Genomic DNA, 6000 nt, shown 5'->3' on the forward strand with positions numbered 1-6000 from the left:
TACCAGTGCTGTGCATCTGCCAGCTTGGGCTGCGTGCACATCTTGTCAGGAAGGACAACAACCAAGAATGAGGAACAGTGAATAACAGCAATCTTCGTTTTGAGGATATCATGCGCAGAGCTTGCAGTGTGTCACACCATCCCTGAGCTGCCTCCAAATCCATGGTTATTTCTACTTGTGTGCAGCTGTCAGCACCTCCGCCTTGCCTCTGGGCAGCACACCGACAGCATGCCAGAGCTGAACACCTCCCTTGTGCTGTCCTTACCCTCTTGCAGGGCTGTGTGCTCCTGCTGGGAGGCTGTGCTGCTCTCAGGGTGGCACTTGGGATGCCATGAACAAACCTGAGATACAGGTTTCCAGTATCAATCTAGGCAGTGATGCTGCTCTCAGGGCCCCAAGGGCACTCACAAGAATGGCTGCCTCCAGTGCCTCCCCAGTGTTCCCCCCCATCCTGTCTATGGCCTGGAACCCCATTTCAGCCTCCCAGGGCTGTCAGCTCTTGCCCCAGTGATGCTGCAGCAGGACTGGTCTCGAGCTCCCTGCAGCCCTGCCCTGCCCTGTCTGGCCTCATTCTGTCCCCATCCCCAGGGAGATGCTGGAATGCCCAGGACTGGGGCTGTAGCAGTGGGACAGGCCCCCAAGAGAGTACCCATGGCCCCTGGAGCTGCTGGCCTCTCTGCCTCAACAGCACATTCCCCATGCCCATCCAACAGGCTGCAGCAAGGATGTCAGCTCCCACCCTTCTGCTGCCCTGCCCGGGACATTCTGTGCCAACAGCTTGGCAGCAGGCCCTCACCGACAGGCTGGGTACAGGGTTTCCATAGTTGCTCCAGCCATGAGGCAACAGATCCTCACCCTACCCAGCCCCTCACCCCGCCACCAGCCCTGAGTGTAGGGCAAGCTCATGGCAGATTTCCCTTCCGTTCGGAGCACTGCCAGTAAATCCCTGACACAGTGCAGAGAGGCTGGTTTTCCTGTTTCCACCACAGGTATCATCACTCATGTCCCTGTTTCCTGAGGGCTGACCTGCTCCATGTTGGCTATACTGAGGATGATCTCGACTGTCACTGCTGAGGCTGCAGCAGCAGGATGGTCCAACCTCTGGGCAGCATCACTTATAAACCTTCCTTTTTTCTCAAACCTACCATCCCACACACTCTTCAAATCCTCTGTTTTGCACTTGCTCTCCCAAATGAGACACTCCCTTCCATCTCTCACCTGCCTGGATTGTTCCATCCAAACCATGGGCCCAAACTGGCTCTCTGGTCTGCCTCCCACCAGCCTTCTCACCCCTCTTGACAGGACTCCAAGCCATGTACCCACTTCACTTCCACCACCTGTGCACAGGTGTCATCACACTACATGAGGTCCACTGGACTGGGGGTTCCCAGCACCAGACCAGAATGTGGAACATCTGACCAACAGCTTGGATCTGCCATTGCTGCTCCAAGTAACTTTAAGCAAAGATGTATATTGTCTACCAAAGCCCTGGGCCTGATCAGGTTATTGTTATACTGTAACCTTCGCAGTCACTGAGCCCGAAAGTAATCTGATGGGTATGAGGTCAAAGTAGAAACATGGAAGGAAAGAAGCTAGGACTGATCTGCTGGATATTTCTGGACAGCAACTGGACTTTGCACCAGCCAGGGCTGAGCAACAAATTGATGAACTGAAGCGCTCCAGCACTTCCTGAGGCGTCTGAGTCGGCGGCTGGACTTGGGGTTGGGGGGTATTACAGGATATAGAGCTGGTCAGTGGAGCCTGGGGAAATTATGACAGTGCTAAATCACTGCAATCTAAATGGGCTCAGAATAAAATTTATCAAAGTCTAGATCCAAAATCCAGTTTTCAAAATGCAAGGAGCGTCAGCTGAATTTATGTGGGCTTTTAAAAAGGCTCTCAAATTGCACATGCAACATTTTCCTCTGGCATAACAACTGGAAAGCTCTGATTTGATTTGCAAAGATTTCCATGGCTCTCCTGAACTCAGAGATTGTTGACAGTAATGTGAATTACTGTGCCTGGCTGGGAGCTGCCTGGAAGGCAATCCCTGTAATAGGACTTGGTGTAGAGCAGGTTCTTACTCAGAGGCTGTGGTACACCTGGCCTGTTTGGTCCCATTATAAAAACCACCAGCAACAACTTCACTAATTATACCTCTCTGGGACACAGGGATGACCTGGCTCCTCCAAGGCCTGACCACAGCTATCCCTTGTCAGGGAACACAAGATGGGAGATGACCCATATGATGTGATCCTGGAGGACCCAGGACAGAGACAGCTGCTGCCTCTCCAAGCTTACAGCTCAGTGGTGTGGGGACTCAGGCTCTGTCTGCACCAGGATTATGGAGGAACAGCATGTCTGGAACAAACTTGCTGTCGTTTTAGTGACCCTGGCAAAGCTGGGTCACACTGGGGACTCAGTGTGGAGATTGCTGGAGCAATTCAGCACATCCCTTCCTCTGGGCCTTGGTGCCCAGGGTCCTGCACTGCTTTGGGCTGTTATCTGACATTTTGGATGACGAGGGGAAAAAAAAGTCAAATGTGGGAATGAAATGCACATTTTTAAATGCTCCCTGGGATTTTATTCATGGGATTTGCCATGGGGTTTCCTCATGCTGCAGCCCAGGCAAGAAGGAAGCAGTCCAGTCTGATGATCTGTAACCTCCCCTGGTTAGTCAAGATGGTCACGCTGTGAGTCATGCACTAGCACTCATGTGAGCCCTCAGCAGACAGGAGTGTTTCAGTGGATTTTGACCAAGTAGGGTTGTGCAACCCAACCAAGGCCTCCTCAAGAAACCTTGTGCAATGATCATGCATTTACCCCCAAGGAAAGGATCCCAGTGTGAGAGAGAGGAACAGGGAGACCTGCTGAACCTGGCAACTTCTGCTAAGAAACAAAAAGTCTGTGTGGCCTCTGCACGCACAGAGCTGATGTAATGCCAGTTTACACCCAGCAATATAATCTGTCAATAATTCATGGAAATTATTACACTGGCAGGTCATGTGTAACCTAAAATAAAAGCCACTGAGATCAAAGGCAATTTTCCTGCTGCATTCAAGAGCTTTTGGGCCTCTACATGCTCCAGTCACACCAACTGTACTTTGAAACCTGGCACAAGACTGGGTTTTTTCCACACGTTTGTGAAGTGATTCAGGCTGGCAGGGACCCCTGGAGGTCATCAATCCAATCCCTGCTCAGGTGGGGCTGCCTCCCAAGGTTGCTCTGGGCCTCATCTTTCAGTGCTGTAAGACTCCAAGGCTCAAGGTCATGCAGCCCCCCTTGGCCCTACTCCAGTATTTCAACCCCTTGCGCTGTGAAAAATGGTTTCCTCCTATCCAGCTGGTGTGAAGACCCTGGCTGTTCTAGCACAGTCCCTCCTTGGATGAGTGTTGCTACTGTAGGATACTGGCCAGCTCTGCCTGTGGTGTGTGGGATTGCAGAATTGTAGTTCTTCTGTTGTCTCCTGCCTCTTTTGGGGTATTGGGTCCCTAGGAAGGAAACAGTCTCTGATTAAGAATTGCCCAAGCTCTTGGCACAAAATGCTGCTTAGTCAGCACTTTGGCTTAAGCATCCTTTCCATCTAATTCTCCTCCATTCCTGTTCTCACAAGGCAGAGGTTGAGCACAGGAATGAGAGGCCTTCAACCTTCTGCCCCGAGATGGGCACAGCTGCTCAGCACTTACCTCAAGTCATCCTGATGAGACAAGACGCAACTTGGTTTGAAGAGAGCTAAAATAATACTGCTTACTGGAATCTCTAAAAAAGTGTGTTATCTCCAACTCACGTGAACTGCTTTCTGCTTTGTTGCTGGTAGACAAGGGAGGGCAGTTACTTGTGCTCTGAACCAAACTGTGTTCATCTAAATTTGCATTCTACAGAAAACAGCCAGCACACACTGGAGGCTGATCATGGATCTGCCCTCCTGGTGATCTCAGAGAAAAGACACTGAACTGCTGTGTGCAGCAGGATGTTGGGCAGAAACACACAGCAGATTTGGCACACGGGTGGAAAAACAGCCTTGAACTCCGTTCTAGCAATAAGGAGAGGAGGAGAGGAAGCCCTGTCTGGGGCAACTGACACTATTCCCATGGGTTACAGATAACACGCAACCATTCTGCTGTTTTTGTAAATAACACAGCCTCAACTTTCCCCTGTTCTGCCCCGTGGTGACAATTTGCTGGAAATGTGACAGTGTTCCATATTTTGCATTCTAGCATCCCATCATTCTAGGAATGGTAGCCTGAGCAGCTGCATGCCTGCAGGAAGAGTGAGGGTGTCTGTACTTGCTCAACACACCACAAGATACTCTTGCACAATCCTAAAATTATTTTCTCATCAGGTTCTATTACCATCCCAAAATAAACAGCCTACAATGCCTGTGTGATGCTATTTGGAGGCCTTAAAACAAATGTATTGATCAGTGTAGGTGAAGGTTATTGGTTTTTAATTCTGTTTTTTTCTGGCTGTTCCCCCAGTGACTGCAAAGGAAATGGGTCTCTGGACGTGAACTGAAAATTCAGTATGACATAAGTGCTTTTTGCAGGGCATGGATGAGAACCTTCTGCATCTCAGGCAGCATTGTGGGCGTAGTGACATCTTCAGCAGATTGTCTATCTTTTATTTTGGTACATCCCTGAGGGAAGGCGTAACTGCCATTTAGGATGGTGAAGCTCTGGAAATCACTCTTGCAAGAGGAAAATAGAACAGAATTCCACTTTTACGTGTCAGCTTTGCATCTCAGAGCTACAAGAGTCTGCCAGAGAGCCAGGACATGTGATGGTAACAAGTGCCACCTGGGTGTAACTGATCTCTGAAAATACGGATATGTGATTTTTCACCTGATAATTACTTTTTGAGGTCTATTTAGCATGGCTGGAGATTCTTGGCTGTAAAGTGACACCATCTATGAGGAACCTGGGGGACTTTTTTTTTTTTACCTCTGCATTCTAGATACGAAAACCCAAAAGAACAAAAGCCTCCTCTGAATGCTTCAGAAGTAAAGGGAAAAAACTGTTAAACCTTTGAACTGATGATGGTAAGTGCTTGAGGAGCAGCCTGGATTTCTAGGGCAGAGAACTCTAAAAGCAGAAATAAGTAAAACAGCTGATTTAATGTATATATTCAAAAGGGCTTTGAAAGAGCAATTTCTGTTCTTTCAAAGTGTTTGGGGGCTCCTGGTTATCTTTTCTTGATAGCAGCTAGACTCACTAAAAGCTGTCCTGTGTGGCCAGCCCTTCCTCCTGCCATCAGGGAAACACCTGCAACACTTTCAGGCAGTCACAAATTTCATACTCTTATTTTTGGATTTCTGCTAAAACCAGACAGCTTTACAGCTGAAAAGAAACAAGAAGCAACTCAAAGCAGCACATATCCGAACTTTCAACAACGCCTAATGTTTAAACTTTCATTTATTAACTCAGTAAAGCCTCTGTCTCTCACTCATCTGAAAGTGTTCACGTTCCTGGCTTTATCTGGCTCTGCTTTATCCAAACATAGTTTTCAGTTACAGCCCCTACAACCCCTCTACTCTGTTTGGAGCTACCCAGAACTCTCTCCATCCTGGAGATGTTAGTTTAGTTTTTCTCTGCATTCTTTTCCCATGGAGATGAGGTAATTTTGCGTATTTTAACACACTTTTTGGAAAGAACTCTATAAATTATTTCTGTTTCCAGTCTCCATGTGTAAAAAGGCATGGACAACCTGAAACTTTTGTGAATCACTTCACAAGCTCTAATTTTCCCCCTGCTTGTCATCTCTAAAGAGTGGTGCCTTCAAGTGTGATCTGTGTGATCTTCTGGGACTTTTGATATTTTTTGTTGTTGTTGCTTTTACGTTGTAGTTTTGGGGTTTGTTTTGGCTTTTGTTGGTTCAGTTGTGGATTTTTTTTTTAGATGACCTGTCTCATAAAAGTCTTTCAGGGACAGATTAACCTTTTAATGCAATATCATAGAATTAACGATTAATTCATTTTCAAGACACAAGATGTCTAACACTGTA

This window comes from Chiroxiphia lanceolata, chromosome 6 (genome assembly GCF_009829145.1).
Source record: "Chiroxiphia lanceolata isolate bChiLan1 chromosome 6, bChiLan1.pri, whole genome shotgun sequence".
Classification (NCBI taxonomy): Eukaryota; Metazoa; Chordata; class Aves; order Passeriformes; family Pipridae; genus Chiroxiphia; species Chiroxiphia lanceolata.